We start from the raw sequence: 27,957 nt of genomic DNA, 5'->3' as shown, positions 1-27,957 counted from the left end.
ATGGGAAGTGTAGTCTTTCTCCGCCCCACAGCGCGCCTGGTCTCCGCGGGCTCCCTCTGCGCATGTGCAGCCTTGGTCCTTCTTCCTGTCCGCAGTGGCAGGTTCGGCGAGAAGTTCGTGGCGTTTCTCAGTTACCTGCAGGTGGGAGAGTTAGGCATCACAACGGGACCTCGAGTGGCCTCGAGCTTTGCTGAGCGCGGCCTTATTGTGGCGGAGGCAGAAGCAGGAAGTCTTGGGCCTCCCTCAGGCCCAGGTGGGACCCCGCAGGGGCCCGGTCTGGCTTGGACCTTAGTACTGGGAAGCTGGGTGCGGTGTTCCCAATTCGGCTCAGGTGGGCTCCAGCGCAGGTAGGGCTGAGGTCCATTAGGAGCAGGGACTTGGTTCCTGTGGGGTGTGAATATCCGGCCTCGCCTGCATCTGACGGGGGATCGCTGGGCGGACAGTGGTCGTCACGCTGGCCGAGCGTGAGCGGAAGGTGTGCTGGGCAGTCCTGCTCCGGAACCGGAGAGACCTGGTCAGTTCCCGCTGTGCCACATGCCCCGTGGGCGGGAGAACTAACGTGGAGCAGAGTCAGGTAACTCGTCTGCAAAGAAGGCTATGGATAATGCCTGCTTCATGGGATTGGTCCGAGGATTCGAGGTGGCCTCATTAGTAGGAGTTAGCAAAGTACTGGGTAGTAACCGCCGAAGAAGTGGTAACAGCTGTTGTTTTTAAAAGACACAGTGTTCTTTTTGTTGGATGGTTTATTTAAGTCTCCCAGTTATCTCGTGATAGGGGTGTGACCCTCTGCATTAAACACAGAAAACAAGAAGCAAATCTGAGTCTCAAGTTGGTGAGGTGGTCCTGAATTTGAGAGGACTGTTGACTTCTCTAGGCTTACCCAGCTTGTGCCAGAGCCAGGACCGTCATTCACACTGTTCTGTCCTAAGAAGACACTTATCAAGAGTCCCTTTTGAGAAACTGCAGCCCACTTCAGTAATTTTTTTTTAAATTGCCTTAAAGTTTGCCATCCTTTTTACTCGACTTCCTGTGAATTCTCAACCTCAGTGGGTAAACAGTTTTGCTAGGAAAACTGAAGAACATAAAGGATACAGTTGTGTATTCTACTGTGAAATAGCATTATCCTTTGATGTTCTTCAGTCAGCTGTTGTTAGATTTCTGTTTGTATTATTTAAATCAATAGACAAAAATTTTATCTTTTTATTTTGAGAGTCCCTTGAACTGCAAGGAAATCCAACCAGTCCATTCTAAAGGAGATCAATCCTGAGTGTTCATTGGAAGGACTGAGGCTAAAGCTGAAACTCCAGTACTTTGGCCACCTCATGTGACGAGTTGATGCATTGGAAAAGACTCTGATGCTGGGAAGGATTGGGGGTGGGAGGAGACGGGGACGACAGAGAATGAGATGGCTGGATGGCATCACCGCCTCAATGGACATGAGTATGGGTGAACTCCGCGAATTGGTGATGGACAGGGAGGCCTGGCTTGCTGTGATTCATGGGGTCGCAAGTGTCGGGCACGACTGAGCGACTGACGGAACGGAACTAGTTTTTTAGAGAATTTTGAGGTAAGAAAGGGCATGGCCTGACTTATAATTTAAAATATAACTCTCAGAATGGACTCTAGTGAAGCAGTTGAGAAAACAGATGAGTTAGCTGGTTCTTTTAGTTCTTCCAAGATTTGATGATGGGTTGGATGATTTTGTTGTTGTTTAGTTGCTGAATCACGTTCGACTCTTTGAGACCCTATCAGCTTTAGCTTACCAGGCTCTTCCGTCTGTGGGATTCTTTAGGCAAGAACACTGGAGTGGGTTGTCATTTCCTTCTCCATGGGATCTTCTGACTCAGGGATTGAGCTCAAGTATTCTGCACTGGCAGGCAGAATGTTTACCACTGAGCCATCAGGGAAGCCCCAGATGATTTTACTTGATTCCACTTTAGCTTAAACAGAAACAGCCTGGGATGCTTTGGCCAGCTGATAAACTTAAGTCTGAGAATGATACTTCGTAAATATTGATGTGAAAACTCTCACCCAAGCTTGCATTGTGATCATGGATATAATTTGGGAAAAGAACTCTTTGAATAAAATATGTTTCTTTTAACCTTTTTTTCGAAAGAAAAATAATATTTGTGTGGATTTTGGAGGTGGAACCAAAAATGTGCCTGCTTCCCTAGGACACTGCATATAAAGAGTGTACTGTTGGATATTTTTTATTTTTGCTAATGTGAAAAAATTTTCAGTTTTTGTCTTATATTTTTTAACCATAAACTGATAGAAATTAGTTCCAAAGGTATTTTCCACGTCACCTAAATTTGAATTCTTCAGATTGATGAGAAAGTGCCTTCATAGACATCAGTGTCATTCAAGGATGTGAGTGTGAAGTTTACCTGGAAGGAGTGGCAGCATGTGAATCCTGGTCAGAGGACCCTGTACAGAGATGTGATGCTGGAGAATATAGACACCTTGTCTCACTGGGTGAGCCTACTTTATCATGCAACTCAGCCTAGAGTGCCTTTGATTTTCTGTTTCTTCTTTTTTAAATAAATCACCTATATTCAGGGATCATTAACAGAAAATAAAATTCAGCAACTTTTTGTGTATAATTCAATAAATTTTGAAAAATGTTTACAGTTAAGCCCCCAAAATCACAATACTGATTATTTCTATCATGTGAATGTTTTCCTAATGGCCTTTCTCAGTCAGTCCTCTCTTCTCATCTGTGTTCTGTAAATCACTGATTCTCTTTCTATTTTAGCACTTTTGCCATTTTGAAATTTCATATAAATGGAATTATGCTTTTATTTGTATGACTTCTCTCATTTTACATAGTTCTTTTGAGATGCACAGATATTGTTGTGTGTATCTGTATTTACTCTTTTCACTGACAAGTAATGTTTTATTTCATGGTGTGTATTTTCAATTGTTGATAAGACATTGAGGTCCTTTTTGGTTTGGTGTTATCATAAGTGAAGGTGCTATGAATATTTAAGACTAAGTCTTTGTTTGGCCATGTTTTCATCCTCTTGTGTAAAGACTCTAGTTGTGGTTTCCTGGGTCTCATGTTAAATATTTATACCTAGGAATACCTTGTTTAATTGTGCTTTACCTTATTATGCTATTGTTGCCCCCCTTTTTTAATAGTATTTGCTCACTTTATGTGTCTGTGTCATGTTTTGGTAATTCTCAGAACGTTTGAAACTCTTTCATTATTGCATTTGTTTTGTTGATCTGTGATCTTTGATGTTGTATTGTAATTGTGTTGGGGCACCATGCATTGAACCCATATGGGGTGGCAAACTTAATTCACAAATACTGTATGTCTTTTGACTGCTCCACTGACTGGTCATTGCCCCATCTCTTTCCCTGTCTTCAGTTCAGTTCAGTTCAGTTGCTCGGTAGTGTCCGACTTTTTGTGACCCCATGAACCGCAGCACGGCAGGCCTCCCTGTCCATCACCAACTCCCTGAGTCTACCCAAACCCATGTCCATTGAGTCGGTGATGCCATCCAACCATCTCATCCTCTGTCGTCCCCTTCTCCTCCTGCCCTCAATCTTTCCCAGCATCAGGGTCTTTTCCAGTGAGTCAGCTCTTCACATCAGGTGGCTGAAGTATTGGAGTTTCAGCTTCAACATCAGTCCTTCCAATGAACACCAGGACTGGTCTCCTTTAGGATGGACTGGTTGGATCTCCTTGCAGTCCAAGGGACTCTCAAGAGTCTTCTCCAACACCACAGTTCAAAATCATCAATTCTTCGGAGCTCAGCTTTCTTTATAGTCCAACTCTCACATCCATACATGACCACTGGAAAAACCATAGCCTTGACTAGACGGACCTTTGTTGGCAAAGTAATGTCTCTGCTTTTTAACATGCTGTCTATGTTGGTCATAACTTTCCTTCCAAGGAGTAAGCGTCTTTTAATTTCATGGCTGCTGTCACCATCTGCAGTGGTTTTGGAGCCCCCCAAAATAAAGCCAGCCACTCTTTCCACTGTTTCCCCATCTATTTGCCAGGAAGTGATGGGACCAGATGCCATGATCTTAGTTTTCTGAATGTTGAGCTTTAAGCCAACTTTTTCACTCTCCTCTTTCACTTTCATCAAGAGGCTCTTTAGTTCTTCTTCACTTTCTGCCATAAGGGTGGTGTCATCTACATATCTGAGGTTATTGATATTTCTCCTGGCAATCTTGATTCCAGCTTGTGCTTCCTCCCGCCCAGTGTTTCTCATGATGTACTCTGCATATAAGTTAAATAAGCAGGTGACAGTATACAGCCTTGCCGTACTCCTTTTCCTATTTGGAACCAGTCTGTTGTTCCGTGTCCAGTTGTTGCTTCCTGACCTGCATGAAAATTTCTCAGGAGGCAGGTCAGGTGGTCTGGTATTCCCAGCTCTTTCAGAATTTTCCACAGTTGATTGTGATCCACACAGTCAAAGGCTTTGGTATAGTCAATGAAGCAGAAATAGTGCTAACTACAGTGAACACATGAATGATAAGAAAGTAAAACAGCTTGATTGTTGATATCAAGAATATTTTAGATCTTTCTAAAATCTATTAACAGCTCTGGTACTGTGAATAAGAATCTGCCTGCCAATTCTGGGGACATGAGTTTGATCCCTCGTCCAGGAAGACTCCACATGCCATGGGGCAGCTAAGCCCATGAGCCACAGCTACTGAGCTTGAGCTTTAGAACCCATGAGCCACAAGTATTGAACCCGTGTGTTGCAGTTACTGAAACCTTTGTGCCTAGAGCCTGTGTTCCACAATAAGAGAAGCCACCACAGTGAAAAGCCTGTTTATTCCAATGAAGAATAGCCCCCACTCTCCACACCCAGGGGAAGCCAATGCACAACAGTGAAGACCCAGCACAACCAAAAAAAAAAGAGCATTTTAGTGTCCTGGATAAAAGGTCATGTCAGCCACAACATTTCCTTCACCTCAGTCCTAATCCAGGGCATGGTTTTGTGTCTGTTAATTGCTTAGTTGTGTCCAACTATTTGCGATGTCATGGACTATAGCCCACTAGGCTCCTCTGTCCATGGAATTCTCCAGGCGGGCATATTGGAGTGGGTTGCCATTCCCTTCTCCAGGGTATCTTCCTCACCCCTAACTTTCTTCTGTCCTGTAAAGGCTTGAGAGAGGCTAGGGAGCTGCAGATAAGTTTGAATCTAGTATAGGTTGGTTCATGACAGTTAGGGAAAGAAGCCATCTCCATTGAGATGAATGTTCAAGGGGGATCAGCAAGTGCTGATGGAAAAGATGCAGCAGGTTATCCAGCTAAGATGATGGTGGCCACAGTACACAACAGAGTTTTAGTGTAGATGAACTACTCTTCCATTGGATGAAGATGCCATCTAGGACTTACATAGGTAGAAGCAATCAGTGCCTAGCTTCAAAGTGTAGACTGACTCTTTTGTTAGGGGCTGTTGCAGCTGGTGGGTCCAAGTTGAAGCCAGTGTTCACTTACCATTCGGGAAATTCTAGAGCCTTTACAAACTATACTGAATTTCTTTTGCCTGTGCTCTGTAAGTGGAACAACAAACCCTGGATGACAGTACGTATACTGACAACATAGTTAACAGAATATTTTAAGCCTATTGTTAGATCAAATGCTCAGAAAAAAGATTTCTTTCAAAACATGCTTATTGATTATGCACGTAGTCACTCAAGAGCTCTGATGGAGGCGTACTATGAGATTAGTGTTTTTATGCTTGCTAGCACAGCATCTGTTCTGCAGCCCATGCATCAAGAACCTGTTTTGACTTTCCCAGAATTATTGTTTAAGAAATAACATTTTATTATAAGTTTACAACTGCCATAGATAGTGATTGCTCTATTGATCTGGGCAAAGTCAATTCACAGCTTTCTGGACAGGATTGACCATTCTAGATGCCATTAAGAACATTTGTGATTCATGGGAAAAGATCACAATATCAACCTGAATAGGAGTTTGGAGGAAGTTGATTCTAGCCCTTATGGATTACTTTGATGGTTTCAAATCTTCAGTGAAGGAAGTACCTGCAGATGTGGTGGAAGAAACAGATTTAGAATTAGAAGTAAAATCTGAAGATGTGATTGAATTGCTTCAATCTTATGATAAAAATTTTATGGATGACAAGTTGCTACTTGAAAGGGCAAAGAAAGTGGTTTCTTGAGATGAAATCTGCTCTGGTAAAACCACTCTCCTTAAATTTAAGGATTTATTTTTGGCCTCTCAGTTCCCCACTGATCTTAATTTTTATTCTTAATATGTCTATTTTTGCACCAGTACTGTAGTACTGGGATAGTGTAGCATAGTATGATACTGGAATTTATAATAAGAAAGATGTACTTGGTCTTCCTCCCTGTTCCTGGCACAGAGTTCAGAAACCCTGGCAATTTCCTAGGTGATTAGAGAAATTAAGATGTATTTTCTTATTCATAACAAGTTCCTTTCAACCATGCCTGAGTTCATGTTAATGAGGCAACCTTTGATAAAACCTTGAGGATGTAGACTGCTTGCCAGGAATGCCAATCAAGTGACTAGAAGGTAAGGAATTTCAGGGCCACCCCCTTATTTCCAGGGAGCTGCGGTCGGGGCTGGATATTTAACTAATAATTAACTAATAACAATTATTCTGATGCTAAAGCTGAAACTCCAATATTTTGGCCACCTCATGCGATGAGTTGACTCACTGGAAAAGACTCTGATGCTGGGAAGGATTGGGGGCGGGAGGAGAAGGGGACAACAGAGAATGAGATGGCTGGATGGCATCACCAATTCGATGGACATGAGTTTGAGTGAACTCCAGGAGTTGATGGTGGACAGGCAGGCCTGGCGTGCTGTGATTCATGGGGTCGCAAAGAGTCGGATACGACTGAGAGACTGAACTGAACTGAACAATTATTCCTACATGTTTAAGTCTCCATAAAAATATCTGAGCTGTGGGGTTCAAAGAGCTTTGTTTCGGAATACTTGGAGGTGTTGGGAAGGTGAGGCTCCTGGAGGGCCTGGAAGCTCTGCTCTATGCAGCTTTTTCATCTGACTGTCACTAAGTTGTATGCTTTGTAATAAACCTGGCCATCTATTAAAAGTAAGTAAATGGGTTCCCTGAGTTCTGTAAGCCATTCTAGCAAATTAAATCTGAGGGTGAGGATGTGGGAACCTCCTATTTATAGCTAGTTGGTCCAATCACAGGTAGCAACCCAAACTTGTAATTGACATCTAAAGTGTGAGGAGAGGCAGTCTCGTGGGACTCAACTCCTGTGTGGGATCTGATGTAAACTCCAGGTAGATACTGTCAGAAGTGAATTAAATGTAGGATACCCTCCTGGTATTGTACAGTTACTTGGTAGTAGGAAAAACCTCTTAGGTCTGAAGTGACCAGCAGTGAAATAGTATTGAGAATACAAAAGTATTCTGTGAGTAGAATTGGTAAAAATTGTTTATTTTCCAATATTTATGTGTTTTATAATTTCTTACTTTTGTAATTTATATATAATTTTTTGTTTGTGTGTTACTTTGGACAATATTGAATTAAATGTATTGAAACTTGTGTTAGGGCCTACAGTATGATCCTGGGGAATGTTCTGTATGTGACTGAAAAGAATATTTTTTCTAGATGTGAATTCGTTCTGTTGGACTGATCTTATTGCTCAAGGCTTCAGTATCCTTTTACTATCTTATCTACTTGTTCTATTAAATATTGAGAAAGGAATGAGAGTATTCAAGTCTAATTTATTTGTCTGTTATCTCCTTTCCTTTTTAACAGGGTTTGCTTCTTGCATTCTGAAGCTTTGTGTTCAAGTGGTAAAGCATTTAGGATTGTTATATCCTCTTGGTGAATTTTCTTTTTTAGCATTTTGCAGTATTTATTTTTATTTTTGGTAATACTTCTTTTTGTGTGTGGTACTGTATAGTCAGTCAGACTTTCATTTGATATATAGATTTTTCTATCCTTTTATTTCTGACCTATCTTTGTCTTTATATTTGCAGTCCGTTTTTAAGGGACGGCATATTTAAGTCTTGCTTTTTATTTCCTCTGATAATTTTTGTGTTTTAGCAAAATGTTTATATCATTTATGTTTAATGTTATCTTTTTGGTCAAATTTGAATCATCTTTCATTTACCTTCAAATTTTTTCTGTTTTTATTTTCATTTTCCTTATCCCTGCCTTCTCTGTGTTTCTTTACTTTTTAAAATTGTATTTTTGGCCTTACCTCATGGCAGGATCTTAATTTCTCAACCAGGGATTGAACCCACACCCCCTGCAGTGGAAGCACAGAGTCTTAACCACTGAACTAGCAGAGAATTTCCTGTGCTTATTTTTTAATGAATCTCTTTTACTCACTTTTGGCTTCTATGAAATATATCATGTTGGGCAAAAGGTTCATTTTGTTTACCTATAAGATAATTGGTAAATAGTTAGTAATTGGTAATTGTGGGGTCGCAAAGAGTCAGACACGACTGAGCGACTGAACTGAACTGAAAGGGTAAACAAAATGTTTCTTGTAAGCCCTACAACTAGTAGGGCTAGTTGTCTTTAACGTCATTTGAAACAATTTCATTAGACTGTATTGTGGCAGCTGTCATATCTGTGTGCATTTAAAAGAAAAAACATCGAAACTGGGTGATTTTTATGTAGCCAGTTTATATTGAAGATGCAAGGAAAAAAACAACATTTTTTGCATATTGTGCTTCATTATTTCAAGAAAGGTTAAAATGTGGGACTTCCCTGGTGGTCCAGTGACTAAGACTCCACACTGCCAATGCACAGGGGCCAGGTTTGATACCTGGTGGGAAAATGGATCCCTCCTGCCGCAACCAAGACTCAGTATGGCCAAATTAATTAATGTTTTAAAAAGAAAGGTAAAAATGCAACTGAAATTCAAAAGAAAGATTCGTGCAGTGTATGGAGGTGTTGTGACTGATTGAACATGTCAAAAGTGGTTGGCAAAGTTTCTTGCTGGAGGTTTTTCATTGCACAATGCTCCACAGTTGGGTAGACCAGTTGAAGTTGATAGCAATCAAATCGAGATGTTGAGAACAGTCGTTATACCATGTGGAAGACTGGCAACATACCCAAAATATCCAAGTTAAGGATTGAAAATCATTTGTACCAGCTTGGTTATGTTAATCACTGGATGTTTGGGTTCTACCTTTAAGTTAAGCAAAAAAAAAAAAAAAAAAAAAATCCTTCTTAACTATTTTCAGATGTGATTCTCTACTTAAACGTAACAAAAATGTTTCATTTTTAAAACAAATCATGATAGGCAATGAAGAGATCTTGGGGCAGGTGAAATGAACCACAGCAAAGGCTGGTCTTCACCTTCATAAAAAGGAGACTTCATGCATGTGGTGGGATTGGATGGGAGTCCTTTACTGTGAGCGCCTTCTGGAAAACCAAATGATTAATTCTAACAAATACTGTTCCCAATTGAAAACAGCACCCAATGAAAAGTATACAGAATTATTCAACAGAAAATGCATCATCTTCCATCAGGATAATGCAAGAGCTCATGTTTTTTTGATGACCAGGCTAAAACTGTTACAGCTTGGCTGGGAAGTTCTGATTCATCTATCATATTCACCAGACATTGCACCTTTGGATTGACATTTATTTTAGTCTTAACAAAATTCTCTTAATGGAAAAAATTGCAATCCCCTGGAAGACTGTAAAAGGCACCTGGAACAGCTTTTTGGTCAAAAAGATAAAAAGTTTTTGGAAGATGAAATTATGGAGTTACCTGAAGAATGGCAAAAGTAGTGGAACAAAAACAATGAATACATTGTTTAGTAAAGCTGTTGGTGAAAATGAAAACTATGTCTTTTAGTTTTACTTAAAACTGAAAGAACGTATTGGCCAACCCAGTACTTCTTATTTTCTAGTGGTTGCTGAATATACATCTGTAAAGTGTCATTCTTCTATCTTCAAATAATACTTGTTACTTCAACTATGTATCACAATATTAAAAGAGTGTTTTCATTTTCTATCTTCATCTTTTCTATTATTGTCATTTATTTTACTTTTATATATCTTGTAATCTCCATGGTACATTGCTGTCTTCTTTAAAAGTGTTATTTCACTTTAATATTTTTTAAATGAGAATGATGTTTTATTTACATTTCATTTACAGTTCTCTTTATTTCTTTATGTAGATGCAGATTTACACTTGGGATAATTTTTTTTATCTAAATGACTTATTTTAGTTTTTTAAAAATTTAGGTCAATTGACAGTGGGTTTTATTTATTTGTTTTAAAAGGTCATTATATTTTTTGATAACTAGTAGTGCTCTGATTTTTGAGTTCGCTCAAGATTCCACATAACTAGTTTGGGGAGGAGGAAAGAGGGGCCTCACTTGATTTGGGGCTGTTGAAACTTAATGTTTAATTTTTGGGTCCTTTATTTGGCTGATAAAGTTGGTAAGGTGAATGATGTACTGAATTTATAAGATAAGCATGAACAGTTTGAAAACCTTATGTTTGAGCATATTGATATTTTTTTAAAGCTTCCATTTAGATTAAATCAAAATGAAACAGAAATGTCTGCTATTCTAATATTAAGGACTTTTGAAATCTCCTTGGAATTGGTTAGAAGTGCAAACTCTCATATATCAGTCCAGAACAACAACTTAGTTGAGTGCTCAGTTGGCTGGGTGCTCATTGAAATTTATGAGGGATTCCTGGAGATACTGAATAGGACTGGTTTATTAGGACTATATAGCACTTTGACCTAAAAGGCCAGTGACAGTTCAAGGATAATGACCCTAAGATATTATCCTTTTTCACCACTCACAAGTAAACGATGGAGTTTTCAAATAATTAAATGACTGTACACAACAAATGAACCAAACAGGAGCACATGAGAACCTGGATGCCTTATTAAAGAGATCTGTGACAGTTTTTATTTTTAATGTAAATGTTGGTAATCTGTATCATAAAATCGTTGGCAGTTTTTTTAGTGTTTTTTCCCCCAAGTAATGTATTTTCTTGCCTTTACTTCCAGTTTGTGACATTTTTTATAACTGTTTTCTCACCACATTCCTGTTTTTTCTATCTTCTTTAACGTGTGGAATGTATTAATAATGGCAGTTTTAACATCCTTGGAGGCTAATTTAATCTCAGGTTACATTTCTTCTTCTGTCCCATTGACTTGTTTTCTTGTCACGAATCATACTTTCCTTCTTTTCATACTTGATCTTTTTTTGATAGTGTGCTGTATATTATGAATTTTACATTGTTGGCTGCTAGCTTCTCTTTTATTTGTTTAAATACTTTGGGGCATTTTTGGGGGGAGTAGTAAATAACTTGGGAGTAATTTTAGTCCTTTCAGTTCTGACTTGTAGTTTAATTAAATTAATTCAGTCCTTCCTTGTTATTTCATGTCTAGAGCAACCTTTAGGACTAATTTGGTTTCGGTAGTAAGACAATAACAATCTTTTGTGAACAGAGTGCCTGGTACTTCATGATTAGATCTTTCCACTCTTTCCAAACATCCTGTCTGTGTATATGCTTTGGGAATCTTTCCACCTACTGCATTTGGGTTCTTACCCTCCACTGTTAGAAGTTTTTTTATATGAGTGTACAAATCTTACTTAAGAGGACCTTTCTGTTTACGTTTCCTGCCTCTCTCTCCCTATCTCTCGCTGTCCATCTTTGCTCAGATATTTTTTACCCTAGAAATTCTAATTGTTTTGGCTTCCCTGAATTCCAAGCGTTGCCATCTCCATTTACTGAGATTAGAGGGCTGTGATTTGGAGTCTCCTTTCTGTGCCATAATCTAGAAATTCTGTTTCTTCACTTCTTTCAGAGACCTTTGTCTTCCAGTGCCATTGTCTTACTAGACAATGTAATGCCTAAAGGTCATTGTTTCATTGACTTTTTTTTTTTTATGATTTCCCGTTGTTTGATATCTGATGATATTTACTTCTTACACCATCATGGCCATTGCTGGAGGTTGTTATCCTGAGCCTTATTTAAACCTCTGTGCATGTAGGCTCAGTGTTATGTATCGTTATGATTCAGGGGTGTAACGAGATCAATTTTATTTTAGATACAGAAAAAATTTTAGTTTCCTTTCCAAAGGAAAGGTCATATGAGAATCATCACCATGCTATTTCCTATAACCGCTCCTTCCTCCATATGCATATGCATTAAAGCCAATGCATCTGGTCCAAATCCTAAATTATTTCCCATTTACAGGGTATTGTTTAGCAAAACCAGACATAACCATCAAGTTGGAGCAAGATCCATTGTTGTTAGAGGAAGAGTTTCTAAGCAAGAGCCATGCAGGTCTCCAGGGGATGTTAGATCCAAAGTGGTCAGTTAGATGTGGACATTGTGAAATAGTTTAAACTCTCCTTTTAAAAATTTTATCTATTTTTTGGCTGCTCTGGGTCCTCGTTGCTGCATGTGGGCTTTTCTCTAGTTGTGGTGAGTGGAGGCTATTCTCCTGTTGAGAGGTGCACAGGCTTCTCATTATGGTGGCTTCTCTTGTTGTACAGCATGGGCTTCAGGAGTTGCAGTTCACAGGCTCTAGAGTGCAGACTCAGTAGTTGTGGCCCAAGGGGCTTAGTTGTCCCCCTCCCCAGAATGTGGACTCTTCTCCGACCAGGGATTGAACCTATGTCCCCTGCACTAGTAGGTGGACTCTCAACCATGGACCACCAGGAAAGTCCTAAATACTCCTCTTTTTGAGGGTTATAAAAAGAATAGACATAATATGGTGTAGTAAGTGAGGTTTAAGAAAAGGGATGAAATATAAACAAATTGCTGTTGTCATTTTGCAGATAATAAGATAGAAGACAGAAATCTGAATACATAGGTGGTAACTTGAAATATAAGTGATATAAACATTTACATTCAAACATAAAATTTACTGATCTTTCATGAGTAATTTTCTTCAGATTTTTGTATTGCTACCTTAGATAGACGTCAAGTCAGTAAATCATGTGTTTGCTGCTATTGTTTCTCTATCTCTACCCTAATACCATTTTATATTGATTATGCACCTTTATGATATGCTTTAATAATGAGGTGATCAAATTTCAAAAAGTACTCTTGAGATTTTGTTTGGCATTATACTAAACATTGAATTTAACTTTAAAAAAATTGAATTTAAGCTTGACTAAAGTCGATAAGTCCTGAATTATTTTTAAATGTTTATTTAATTTGAAATTTTTTATATCTAATTTTCCAAATTAATCTAAGGTATGTTCCTGATACAGTCTAATTACATTTTCTTTTATTAGTTGACATTAGCCCGTTCATATTGGTTGACTAGCTGTTACTTCTGTAATGCTGTTTGTGTGTAAAATGTTACAGAAACTTTTCTTTAATAGGCCTGTTTTCTTCACTTTTAAAAATAAGTGTGCTTTTCTAAAAATAATTTAGTTAAGTTGTACTTTGGTTTAAATAGTGACCTTAAAAATTATAATCTTAGGACTTCCCTGCCAGTCCAGTGGTTAAAACTCTGTGCTTCCACTGCAGCGGGCTTGGGTGTGATCCCTCGTCAGGAACAAAGATTCCCCCATGCTGCATGGTGCAATCACACACACACAAAATTATAGTCTCTTGTAATTGCTTAATCATCTATTTATTTTGACAGTATCTAGTAATCACCTGATGTGTAACCAGTTATGCAATTTAAATACTTACTTTCTCTTCTGTCCCATATTTTAGTATCCAACTTTAGTTTCTGTTATAATCTCTCTTAATTTTTGGCTTTTGAATAGCAAATATGACTATTGATTTGTCAGCTTTAAATTATGTATTGTGGTTCCTAGCTTTTCAAGATGAGAAAAACATCAGGATTACATCTTATTGCTTTTTTTTTACATCTCCTGCCTCCACATACTGGATTATTTTTTCCTAAACAGTCAAATTCCTAAGGCCTCTAAAAGAGAGTTGTAAAACTACAGAAATGAAAGCAGATAATCAAGTGATGTGACCTGTAATAATGCAGAAACTTGTGCTTAAGAAAGACCTGATACTTTCCTGATCCAGTCATACTCTGTTTCTTTATGAGAATGATGGTTCTTTGGGTGATCACTATGTGCTATTTGTTATCATGAAGAGAATAGTTGTATGTATATTTATGTTAAATTTCATATTTTTATAAACATGAGACAAATCAAGCAGTGGAAGATGATATTTGTTACAAACATACTTCAAAAAGGATTTGTTTCTGTAATAAAGAATTCAGATCTCAAGACAGGTATCTTCTTGGTATGGCCTTCCATGACTCTACTATTCAAAATGTCACTTCTGTCTCAAACTGTTTCTTCCTTTCTTCTGTTTTATTTTTCTCCCAACCATCACCCTGTATACTGTTGTCAGATATTTTGTTTTCTATCTCTTTCCAGTGGCATTTAAAGTCTTTAAGAGCAGATATTTAAAATATTGTATTCACTGATTCACCATCAGAGATAGCACCCTGGGACTCAAATGTATGTTAAATAATAAGCTACTAAAATTGTGAGCAAGAAAGCAAGCTCACAAGAGTCAAAGGCCATAAACAGGCATTTCTCGTAGAAGGGAATAAATGGCATTTATGAAGAAAAAAATTTGCTTAATTTTGGCATTGTGGGAAGTACAAACTTAGATTAGATTATACTGTAGTGTGATATTATACTCAATAAATTCGCAAACATGGAGAAGTCTTATGATGACGAGAGTATGAAGTTATCATTCAGGGAAACATCTACCAAGCAGGCAGCAGTATTAATTGGTATAAATATTTGAGGAAACAGATTTGCATTTTCTTTAAAGTTTAACATGCCTGTTACTTATGACTCAGCAATTTTGCTCCCAGTTTTTTGTAGAGTTTCCTGCGCATTTTCACTGGGAGGCAAAAATAAGATTTTCTTCATACAACATTTGTAAAAGGCACAAACCTGCAAAGAACCTTGATACTTATTCATAAGTAAACTAAAAATTAAATCATAATATAGTAGTAAAATGGAACATTATAACTATAGGGCAACCATGGTCTAAGAATCTAAAATGAAATTTGTCCTTATGAAATCAAGCAGAAAATGTTCATAGGTGGGAAAGTAACATATAAATAATGGTCAGAAACAATTAACTGAATAATGTCTTATTATTTGGAATAAGAATATTAAAACATACACTAAGATATACTTAAAACTTACGTGTGTACAAGTTATTTGGTGTATTGTACTGAAAATAACATTTCTTATTGTATTCCTGCCTCCTGTAGGATGTAATATATAACTAACATTGCATAGTTATATTGGGTTGACAGTAGAGCCAGGTTAGGTGAGAGGTATTTCACATTTATTGATGCATCAGTCAAATTTCTTTGACTTCTGATCTTTGTTCAATTGGCATTGAACCAGAGCGAGTATAACCAAGAGTGGCCTGGGTAGCTCTGAAGCATATTGCATTGTTAAGGACTACTAACTTATTTTATATCACAGAGGGGTAGGAAAATAATCCCAGAATGAAAGCTATGTTTCAGGTTTTGGAGCACAAAGCTGCATGAATTGTTTTATAGGCTCTAAAATGGTATCAGTTGAAAGACAAACCATTATTTTAGGGATAGCTAAACAACTGTGAACATGCCATCAGTTTTAAGATGCATCCTGGTTGAATGATGGAAATTTGCTTAAAATGTGTGTGCCTCAATCTTTGACAAGTTTAGAGAATAGCATTGCCTCAGAAAATATCTAGATTAATCATTAGTCCTTAAGTTGAGATGTAGGGTAACTTAGGGAAAGGGTGTTGGTAGAAGATAATTGTTGAAATTGAAAACTATTACTGTTGTTAAGGATGGGAGACAAATAGCCTGGCCAGACTAGATTGGAAAATATTGTGGAATTGTTTAATGGTAGCTAGAATATCTAATAGGCCTGAAGTTGGTTGGGGAAAAAACTTTTTTTTTCCCAGAATGATACCACTTAACTTTTTTAAAATCTGTGGTATTTAGAGCTGTGTGTTCAATGCCATTTTAGGTTTTAGCATCCAGCTGTTATTTTTAGATAGAAAGTGAAAATAGCCTAGAAAAGAGCAAATATGTGAAAGAAACTTTCATGAGAAATGAATAAAAGATATTCTAAACAAGCTTTTGGAAACAGGCTGAAACAAGATGTTAAAGGATCTCAGTTAATAGAAACTATATGTTTAGAAGTAAACACAATGCTTACATAGAGATTACTCCTGGTTAAGACTAGTTTCAGAGGAAATTCCCTGGCAGTCCTGTGGTTTAGACTTCATGCTTCCTATGTAGGGGGCATGGATTTGATCCCTGATTGGGTAATTGGGTAGCTAAGATCCTGCAACATTCAGAAAACAAAGATCATGGCATCTGGTCCCGTCACTTCATGGCAAATAGATGGGGAAACAGTGGAAACAGTGTCAGACTGTATTTTTGGGGGCTCCAAAATCACTGCAGATGCTGATTGCAGCCATGAAATTAAAAGACGCTTACTCCTTGGAAGGAAAGTTATGACCAACCTTGATAGTATATTAAAAAGCAGAGACATTACTTTGCCAACAAAGGTCCGTCTAGTCAAGGCTATGGTTTTTCCCTTGGTCATGTATGGATGTGAGAGTTGGACTGTGAAGAAAGCTGATCGCCGAAGAATTGATGCTTTTGAACTGTGGTGTTGGAGAAGACTCTTGAGAGTCCCTTGTACCGCAAGGAGATCCAACCAGTCCATTCTAAGGGAGATCGATCCTGGGTGTTCATTGGAAGGACTTATGCTAAAGCTGAAACTGCAATACTTTGGCCACCTCATGCGACGAGTTGACTCACTGGAAAAGACTCTGATGCTGGGAAAGGTTGGGGGCGGGAGGAGAAGGGGACGACCGAGAATGAGATGGCTGGATGGCATCACCGACTCTGTGGACATGAGTTTGAGTGACCTCCGGGAGTTGGTGATGGATAGGAAGGCCTGGTGTGCTGTGATTCATGGGGTCGTGGAGAGTCAGACACGACTGAGCGACTGAACTGAACTGAACTGAAGATCCTGCAAGTGGTTTGACATGGCAAAAAAAACAACAAAAAAAACAAACAAACACCCCAAAAAACCTAGTTTCTGGACTGTGACTAATTATAATGAAAGGGGAAGCTTATGATTTTATGTTAGAGAAGTTTGTTGTTGACCAACCCTGATATAAACTAAGGCATTAGAGCCAGCATATAGAAGTGAAATCATTCCAGGTCAACATATAGTTTTACCTCTCATCAGTTTTATACTTCTTGTACATTTGTATTTCTGTGAATAATTACAGGAGAATTGGAGCTTGAGCTGTGGAATTGTATCTTTATCAGGAGAAAATCAGTGCAGTTACAAATTAAGTGTTAATGTGTAAAATAGAAAAGGGGGAACTCCAGCTGGAATCTTATGGAGTAATTTTAAAGTATTGTACCACTGTAATCTCTAGTTGGAAATATAAGTACCTAGACATTGATAATTAGTCCTCAATACTGTCCCTTCTCTGATGCATTGTTTAAAAACCCCTGTTGACTAGTTTTTCTTATTATTCTACTTCCTCCTCATAATCAGTCATCCCAGTCTCTCCATTTTTCCAGTTGCCTGAGTGAATGACTTTTGAATGTCCTCTATCATCTATTTATTATCCATTTCCTTTTTTTTTTTAAATTCAGGTATATAGTGTTAATCATCATCATTTTGGTGTCTTTTTTTCTCAAGGAGTGTAGGAAACGTAAATTTGGAATTTGTTTATTTTGGGAAGATTTGGTGACTAGAACCCAAATAGTCAAATACAATATGGCATATATATGTATAATACAAAGGCTGCATCCTGTAAGAAATGTGTTTTAAGGCTCATACAGCATTTTTTATTTTCTTTCTTTTGTAAGACTGCAATCTTGATAACCTCTTAGAGAAGAGCTTGGCAAATCAAGACAGACATTTGCAGCAAGACTTTTTTTACTCAACTTCAGAATACAGACACAGGTGAGAAAACTTTCAGTCAGAAGTCACAGTGCAGAGAACATCAGAACAATTACTCCGGAATAAAGCTCTTTGAAATTAGAAGTCACTTAAGTCCTAATGCATCCCCTACTCTATCCCAGAAATGCAACACAAACAGCAGCTTCTGTGATGATACCATATTTTGGCAAGCTTTATACTCTCAGACTACGTTTAGTGTACATCAGAGAACTCAAATAAGTGTGAAACCCTATGGATGTGAAGAATGTGGAAAATCCTCCTCTAGGAAGTTATACCTCACTAGCCATCAGAGAACTCATAGTGGGGAAAAACCTTTTGCATGTAATGAATGTGAAAAAACTTTTACTCACTTGTCATACCTCAGAGAACATCAGAGAAGTTGTGTAGGGGAGAAACCCTATGAATGTATTGAATGTGGGAAAGCTTTTAGCCGTAAATCAACCCTAAGAAGACATCAGAGAACCCCCACAGGGGAGAGGTCCTTTGAGTGTAGTAATTGTGGAAAAGCCTTCTATAGAAATTCTCACCTCAGTGAGCATCAGAAAAGTCACAATGGAGAGAAACGCTATGAATGTACTGAATGTGGGAAAGCTTTTACTCACATGGCATACCTCCAAAAACATCAGAGGTGCCACACAGGGATGAAACGCTATGAATGTAATGAGTGTGGGAAATCTGTCTGTAGGAAGTCATACCTCATTGTGCATCAGAGAATTCACACAGGGGAGAAAGCCAATGAGTGTGATATATGTGGAAAAGCTTTCAGACATAAGTCATCCCTAAAAATACACCAGTGTATTCACACTGGGGAGAAACCCTATGAGTGTAATAAATGTGAGAAATCCTTCGATAGAAAAAGTTACCTCACTGATCATCAAAGAAGTCACACTGGGGAAAAACCCTGTGATTGTAATAAATGTGGAAAATCCTTCCATAGAAAGAGTTACCTCACTGAATATCACAGAAGTCACACTGGGGAAAAACCCTGTGAGTGTAACAAATGTGAGAAATCTTTCTATACAAAGTCTTACCTTACTGAGCATCAGAAAAGTCATACAGAAGAGAAACCCTATGTGTGTAACAACTGTGGAAAATCCTTCTATAGAAAGTCTAATCTCGTTGAGCCTCAGAGAAATACAGGGGAGAAACTCTATGGATGTAGTCAATGTGGTAAAGCTTTTAACTGGAAGTCACGACTAAATAGACATTGGAGAACCCACACTGGACAGAAACCCTATGGACAAAATGTCGGAAAGTTTTCACCTACCAAGTCAACCTCAGGTTACATTAGATGGTCCACACATGGGAGAAACCCTGTGAATGCAGTATGTGTGGAAGATATCTCTCTAGGAAGTTTCACTTAATGCAGCATTGGAGAGTTCACATAGGACAGAAACCTTAAGAGAGTTTTAAGGGTGGAAAATCCTGTAGAAATTCTTATCTAACTTTTCATCATAGAGTTCATGTGGGAGAAACCCTATAAATGTATTGAATGTGAGAAAGCTTTTAGCCAGATGCCAGTCCTAAAGACTTTGGAGAACTCATACTAGGAAGAAATCCTATTAGTAATGAATATGAAGACTTTTTAATCTACAAGCTGAACCTCAGGGTACATCAGACAGTCCACTTGGGAGAAACCCTATTAATATGGTAACCTTTTTAGAAAATTTACAGCAGCAACCCAGGCCTAAGAATACATCAGAGAATTGACACAGGGGAGAAATCCTATTAACATGGTGAATATGGGAAAGCTATTAGCCAAAAGTCAGGTCTTAGGAAACATCAGACGGAGAAACTCTATGAATGTAGTGGTTATAGGGAAACTTTGACTGGAAGTGAAACATTAAGGAACTCAAGGGAAGCCCAGTGAATGTAATCAACATGGAAACTTGCTCTACAAGAAATCAGCCATCAATCAGAACTCGCAGAGAAATCTCGGATGTTTAGTGTATGGATAGTGTTTCAACTAGATTTTAGCCCTCATTGGATATTAGAGGACTCACACAGCAGGTAGATCCTTGGAATTAATCACTTATGAGCAGTCTTTTAGTCAGAATGCTCGGTGGATGTTAGAAATTTACACAGGAAAAAAAAATTCTGTGAAGGTAATAGGTGAAGGAAACTTCTCTAGTGCAAGGCAACCATCAATTTAATAGTACTAGAATCCAACATGAGAGTAGTGGGAATTATTTACTTTTTAATGCAAGAACTATCAGTATGTAAACATATTGGGCTTCCCAGGTAATGCTAGTGGTAAAGAACCTGCCTGTCAATGCAGGAGACAGACGCGTGTTCGATCTCTGGGTCAGGAAGATCCCCTGGAGAAGGGCAACCCACTCCAGTATTCTTGCCTGGAGAATCCCATAGACAGAGGAACCTGGTGGGCTACCATCCATAGGTTCACAAAGAGCTGGACACAACTGAAGCAACTTAGCATACAGTGCACATATAAGCGTGTTAGACTAGGATATATTTGGATGGTTAAAATAAGTGTGTTCCTATTTTTTCTTACTGTCTCTGGCCAGTGTATATAAGGGAGATTATTGTTACTGAATTACCTCTTCAGGAAAAAAGTCAAGCAGTATTTTCTGTAAGATTTTTATTGTCTCAGGGTCAGCAGTACTTTTAGTGTGAACATTATATTTGTTATGCAAAGTCATAGTCACAGCTGTTTAGAGAACTGTTCTGATTCAACTGAGGAGTCACAGTACATTAATACTCACTATATATACTGTAAACAGAAAAATAAGTTGTATTTTCATTCTCATTTAAAGTATTTTAAAATTATCTTGGATGTTTCTACCCACATATTATGTAGAAATATGTTGTTCAATCTGCAAATATTTTTATATTAATGACTTTTATTAATACTGAACTTCATTGTCTTATGGTGTGAGAAAATGCTTTGTGTGATTTCTTCTCTTAAATTTGTTGAATTGTGTTTTTTGACCCACAGTGTTGTCTATCTCAATCAAAGTTTCACCTGAGCTTAGAAATGTATATTCTGCTATTGTATAATAAAATATTTTATAAATGTTGATTTAGATCCCATTGATTGATGGTGCTGCTCAGTTTAGGTGTGTCCTTGTTTTGAGTGGTGAGTCTATCAAGTACAAATGGAAATTGTTGAAATTTCAAAATATACTTGTTATCAGTTCTTACCTCTTCTATTTTGATCTATTTTTAGGCACACACCTCTTTATCATTATGTAAAGCTCCTCTTTATTCTTGGTAATTTTCCTTTGATTAAAGTCAGCTTTGTCTGAAAGAAATAAATCTATTCTAGTTTTCTTTTGATTTGTGTTAGTATGACATATTTTTTTCACCCTTTTACTTTTTTTTTTTAAACCCTGTTGGGTCTTAGTTGCAGCTCACAGGCTTAGTTGCTCCATGGCATTTTGGATCTTAGTTCCCCAACCAGGGGTCAAACCTGAGTTCTCTGCATTGCGAGGTGGATTCTTTACCACTGGGCCACAAAGTCAGTCCCACCCTTTTACTTTTGATATGCCTGTTTTTACATTCAAAGGGGTTTTGTATAGGTAGCATATTGTCTTTTTTTTTTTTTTTTCCTAATCCACTGTGAACATCAGAAAAGTCACACTGGGGAGAAATGCTGTGGGTGTACAGAATGTGGGAAAGCTTTTACTCACACGGCATACCTCAGAATATATCAAAAATATCACACAGGGATGAAATGCTGTGAATGTAGTGAGTGTGAGAAATCTGTAGGGAATCATACGTCATTCTGCATCAGAGAATTCACACAGGGGAGAAAGTTGTTTTTTTCATTGGTATGATTAGATAATTCACATATATCTGCCATGTTTTAAAATATTATCTATTAACTGTACTTTTTCATTCTTTTTCTTCCTCCTGTAATCTTAACTGTGAATTTTTTAAACCATGCATTTTCTTTCTTCTTGGCATATAAGCTATAATTGTTAAAACTGTTTAGTGGTTGCCCTGGAGTAGAGTGTTCAGTTCAGTTCAGTTCAGTTCAGTCGCTCAGTCGTGTCTGACTCTCCGCGACCCCATGAATCACAGCACGCCAGGCCTCCCTGTCCATCACCAACTCCCGGAGTTCACTCAAACTCATGTCCACAGAGTCGGTGATGCCATCCAGCCATCTCATTCTCGGTCGTCCCCTTCTCCTCCCGCCCCCAACCTTTCCCAGCATCAGTCTTTTCCAGTGAGTCAAGTTGTTGCATGAGGTGGTCAAAGTATTGCAGTTTCAGCTTTAGCACTTAAGGTAATTCAAGTAGCTTTCAAATGTTCTATATGCTAGAGGCTTGAACAGTATATATCTAGATAGTTTTGTTTATATATGACTTGGTATTCTCTGGCTTCCTGGATCTGTGGTTGGAGTCTGTCACTAATTTTGAAAAACTGAGTCATTGTTTTGTGAAATATTTCAGTTGATTTAAAAAAATATTTATTTATTTTTGATTGCACTGGGTCTTCATTGCTGCACACAGGTTTTCTCTAATTCTGGTGAGTAGGGCTTACATGTCATTGCAGTGTGTGAGCTTTTCATTGCAGTGGCTTCTCTTGTTGTGGAACACAGATTCTAGGCACATGGTCTTCAGTAGCTGCAGCATGCAAACTCAGTAGTTGTGACTCGTGGACTCTTAGGCACAGGCTTAGTTTCTCCATGGCATGTGGTATCTTCCTGCTGCTGCTGCTGCTAAGTCACTTCAGTCGTGTCCGACTCTGTGTGACCCCATAGATGGAAGCCCACCAGGCTCCCCTGCCCCTGGTATTCTCCAGGCAAGAACACTGAAGTGGGTTGCCATTTCCTTCTCCAACGTGTGAAAGTGAAAAGTGAAAGTGAAGTCGCTCAGTCGTGTCCGACCCTTAGCGACCCCACGGACTGCAGCCTACCAGGCTTCTCCGTCCATGGGATTTTCTAGGCAAGAGTACTGGAGTGGCTTGCCATTGCCTTCTCCTGCACCAGGTATCAAACCCATGTCTCCTGCATTGTCAGGCAGATTCCTGTCCACTGTACCACCAAGGAAATCCTGTTTGGTTTTTTTTTTTTTTGTTGTTGTTGTTACTGTTTTTGTCCACGCCACACAGCTTGCAGAATCTTACTTCCCCAGGCCACAACAGTGAAAGCACTGAGACATATGGCCTGACCAAACTAGAATAGGAAAATATCACAGAGTTATGAAATAGTAACCTGAATATCCAGTGTGCCTAAAAGCAGATTTTTTAAAAGTTTGCTTTTCAGAATGATGCCTCTTGACCCTTTTTATCTGTTGTATTTAGAGTGGCATGCTCACTGCCATCTTAGGTTTGAGCATAGATCTGGCATGTTACATGTGAAGTGAAATATCCTAGGTAAGAACAGTCAAACATAAAAGAAACTTATGAGAAATGAATAAAAGTAGACTTTTGGAAATAGGGTGAAGCATGAGATTAAAGGATCTCAGTTAATAGAAACTTACTATATGTTCAGCAGTGCATGGAATACTTAAATGGAGCTTAGTCCTGGTTGAGACGAGTCTCAGGGTGACTTCCTGGACATTCCAGCGTTCCAATCGTTAGTTCCACTGCAGGGTTCATGGATTCCATCCCTGGTCAGAGAACTAAGACCTCACACTGGATGTTGTATGGCCAAAAAAAAAAAAAAAGACTAGGCTCAGGAAAGTGAGTAATCACAATGAAAGGGAAAACTTACGATTTGATGTTTAACCGTGTTTTGTTGTTGAACAACCCTGATGTAATAAATTAAGGCTTCAGAGCCAGCATATAGAAGTGGATTCATTCCAGGTCAGTGTGTTATTTTATGTCTCATCAATTTTTAACTTCTGTACATTTATATATCTGTGAATTTCTCCAGGAGGATTTGAACTATAGAATTGTTTCTTTAATCAGGAGAAAAATCAGTGCAATTATGAATTGGTTTTAGTGTTTATATGTGGAGTTGAAATGAGGAAACTCCAGCTAAAGGTTATTGACTACTCAGTATCCTACCACTGTGTTCTCTAGTTGAATGTATAAGGACCTAGACATTGATTTTATTCCACAGTCAAGTTCCTTCTTTGATACAGTGTTGAAAACCATTATTGACAGATTTCTCTTGCAATTCTGCCTACTGCTGAGAATCAGTCATCCCAAATCAGTCATCTCTAATTTTCATGTTTCTTAGTGAACTAGTTTTGAGAGTTCTCTAGTATCTATTTATTGGTTTTCTGTTATTTTTAAAATTCAGGTGTATAATGATAATCATAATTTTGGTGTCTTTGTTTCTCAAGGAGTATAGGAACACATTTGGAATTTATTTATTTTGGTAAGATTTGGTGACTAAAAACCAAATGGTCAAATAAAATATAAGACACATATAAAGGCTGCATCCTGAAAGAGAAATGTGTTGTAATCTTTATTAACCATTTTTTTTCTTTCATAAGAATGCAGACTTGATAACCTCTTAAAGAAAAGCCTGGCAAATGGAGGAAAACTTTTGCAGCAAGACTTTCAGTTCAGTTCAGTTGCTCAGTCATGTCCGACTCTTTGCAACCCCATGAATCACAGCACGCCAGGCCTCCCTGTCCATCACCAACTCCCGGAGTTCACTCAAACTCATGTCCATCGAGTCGGTGATGCCATCCAGCCATCTCATTCTCTGACGTCTCCGTCTCCTCCTACCCCCAATCCTTCCTAGCATCAGACTCTTTTCCAGTGAGTCAACTCATCGCATGAGGTGGCCAAAGTATTGCAGTTTCAGCTTTAGCATAAGTCCTTCCAATGAACACCCAGGATTGATCTCTTTTAGAATGGACTGGTTGGATTTCCTTGCAGTCCAAGGGACTCTCAAGAGTCTTCTCCAGCACCACAATTCAAAAGCATCAATTCTTCGGCGATCAACTTTCTTCACAGTCCAACTCTCACATCCATACATGACCACGGGAAAAACCATAGCCTTGACTAGACGGACCTTGGTTGGCAAAGTAATGGCTCTGCTTTTTAATATGCTATCTAGGCTGGTCATACTTTCCTTCCAAGGAGCAAGCGTCTTTTAATTTCATGGCTGCAATCAGCATCCGAAGTGATTTTGGAGCCCCCCAAAATAAAATCTGACACTGTTTCCACTGTTTCCCCATCTATTTGCCATGAAGTGATGGGACCAGATGCCATGATCTTCGTTTTCTGAATGTTGAGCTTCAAGCCAACCTTTTCACTCTCCTCTTTCACTTTCATCAAAAGGTCTTTGAGTTCCTCTTCACTTTCTGCCATAAGGGTGGTGTCATCTGCATATCTGAGGTTATTGATATTTCTCCCGACAATCTTGATTCCAGCTTGTGCTTTTCCCAGCCCAGCGTTCCTCATGATGTACTCTGCATATAAGTTAAATAAGCAGGGTGACAATATACAACCTTGACATACTCCTTTTCCTATTTGGAACCAGTCTGTTGTTCCATGTCCAGTTCTGACTGTTGCTTCCTGACCTGAATACAGGTTTCTCAAGAGGCAGGTCAGGTGATCTGGGATTCCCATCTCTTTCAGAATGTTCCACAGTTTATCGTGATCCACACAGTCAAAGGCTTTGGCATAGTCAATGAAGCAGAAATAGATGTTTTTCTGGAACTCTCTTGCTTTCTCCATGATCCAGCGGATGTTGGCAATTTGATCTCTGGTGCCTCTACCTTTTCTAAAACCTGCTTGAGCATCTGGAAGTTCACTATTCACATATTGCTGAAGCCTAGCTTGGAGAATTTTGAGCATGACTTTACTAACGTGTGAGATGAGTGCAATTGTGTGGTAGTTTGAGCATTCTTTAGCATTCCCTTTCTTTGGGATTGGAATGAAGACTGACCTTTTCTAGTCCTGTGGCTATTGCTGAGTTTTCCAAATTTGCTGGCATATTGAGTGCAGCACTTTCACAGCATCATCTTTCAGGATTTGTTCGTAGCTTTGTTCGTAGTGATGCTCTCTAAGGCCCACTTGACTTCACTTTCCAAGATGTCTGGTTCCAGGTGAGTGATCACGCCATCGTGGTTATCTTCGTCGTGAAGATCTTTTTTGTACAGTTCTTCTGTGTATTCTTGCCACCTCTTCTTAATATCTTCTGCTTCTGTTAGGTCCATACCATTTCTGCAGCAAGACTTTACTCAACATCAAACTACAGACACAGGTGAGAAAACTTTCAGCCAGAAATCACACTGCAGAGAACATCAGAGCAGTCATTCAGGAATCAAGCCCTCTGAAATTAGAAGTCACTTAAACTCTTACGATATCCCAGAAACTTGACACAAAGAGGATCTTCTGCGATGGTACAATATTTCAGCAAACCTTATCTTCTCAGAATACCTTAGTGTGCATCAGAGAACTCAAATAAGTGTGAAACCCTATGAATGTTAAGAATGTGGAAAATCCTTCTCTAGGAAGTCAAACCTCATTGACCATCAAACAACTCATAGTGGGGAGAAACCTTTTGCATGTAATGAATGTAAGAAAGCTTTTACCTGCAAGTCATACCTCAAGCAACATAAGAAAATTCACAGAGGGGAGAAACGCTATGAATGTAGTGAGTGTGGGAAATCTATCTCTAACAAAGCATACCTCATTGTGCATCAGAGAATTCACAAAGGGGAGAAAGTGTATCCGTGTAATAAAATGTGGAAAATCCTTCTATGGAAAAAGTTACCTTACTGTTCATCAGATAAGTCACACAGGGGAGAAACCCTATGAGTGTAATAAATGTGGAAAACCCTTCAGTAGAAACATTACCTCACTATTCATTAGAGAACTCACACAGGGGAGAAAGGCTATGAGTGTGATAAATGTGGGAAATCATTCAGTACAAAAAGTTACTATTCATCAGAGAAGCCACACAGGGGAGAAACCCTATGAGTGTAATAAATGTGGAAAATCCTTCAGTACAAAAAGTTACCTCACTGTTCATCACAGAATTCACACCCGGGAAGAAACATTTGAGTGCAGTAAATGTGGAAAAGCCTTTGCCTTGAAATCATTCCTTAAAATTCATCAGAGAACTCATACTGGGGAGAAAACCTATGAATGTGGTAAGTGTGGGAAATGTCTGCCTAAGAAATGCCACCTCACTAGGCATCAGAAAACTCACACAAGACAGAAACCATAGGAGTGTAATAAGTGTGGTAAATCCTGTGGAAATTTTCATCTAACCCTTCATCAGTGAATTCACAGGGGAGATATCCTATGAAAATACTGAATGTAAGAAAGATTTTAGACAGTTACCAGCCCTATAATGTTTTCAGAACTCACACTTGGTGAAATTTTATGGGTATTGAATGTTGGTAAGTTTTCTCTTATAAACTAATCTTCAGAGTATTATCACTCCACACATAAGAGACCTGCTATGAATGTAATAAGCTTTATAAAACTTGATGCAGCCTTCCAGGCCTAGGAATACATCAGAGACATCACATAGGGGAGAAACCCCATTATCATGGGAAAGCTTTTACCTAAAAGTCAGATCTTAGGAACTGTCAGAGTAACAGTCCGAATGTAGTAGAAAGCGGGTGGGGTGGGGTGGGTGGAAACTGACCGGTAGTGTAGCATCAGAGAACTCAGAGGAAGCTCAGTGAATATAATAAAATAGGAAATTTTGTCTATGAGAAATCAATCATCCATCAACAAAGCTCATAGAGAAATCCTTTATGTTTACTGTGAATGGGTAATATTTGAACCAGATTTCAGCCCACTTTGGACATTAGAGTGCTCACACAGGAGAACAGTCCTTGATATTAATCACTTATGGATAGACTACTGTTTCAGCCAGGCTACTCAGTGGGATCCTACTTTGAAAGATTTATTCTGTGAACTTTAAATTGTGCATTGTGAGCCACAATGTTGTCTATCTCAATCAGACTTTTGTCTGAGTTAAATAATGTGTGTTTTAATGCCATAGAATAAAATATTGTATAAATGTTGATTAGATCCTATTCATTGATGGTGCTGCTCAGTTCAACTGTGTGCTTATTTTGACTGATGAATCCATTAAGTGCAAATGGAATTCTGTTGAACTTTCAAGCTAATTTTTATCAGTTTTTTCC

General features: G+C 38.5%; 1 pseudogene; it reads left to right on the top strand.

Annotated features, from left to right (window-relative positions):
- LOC148777368 (uncharacterized) lies at nt 1–27,023 on the top strand (annotated as a pseudogene).
- The last annotated feature ends 934 nt before the right edge of the window (nt 27,024–27,957 follow it).

The sequence above is a fragment of the Moschus berezovskii genome, chromosome 7 (genome assembly GCF_049115385.1).
Source record: "Moschus berezovskii isolate FMDL1 chromosome 7, NW_MosBer_1.0, whole genome shotgun sequence".
In the NCBI taxonomy this organism is placed as follows: Eukaryota; Metazoa; Chordata; class Mammalia; order Artiodactyla; family Moschidae; genus Moschus; species Moschus berezovskii.
The sequence above is the reverse complement of the archived record's forward strand: the minus strand, read 5'-3'. Positions and strand labels throughout refer to the sequence as shown.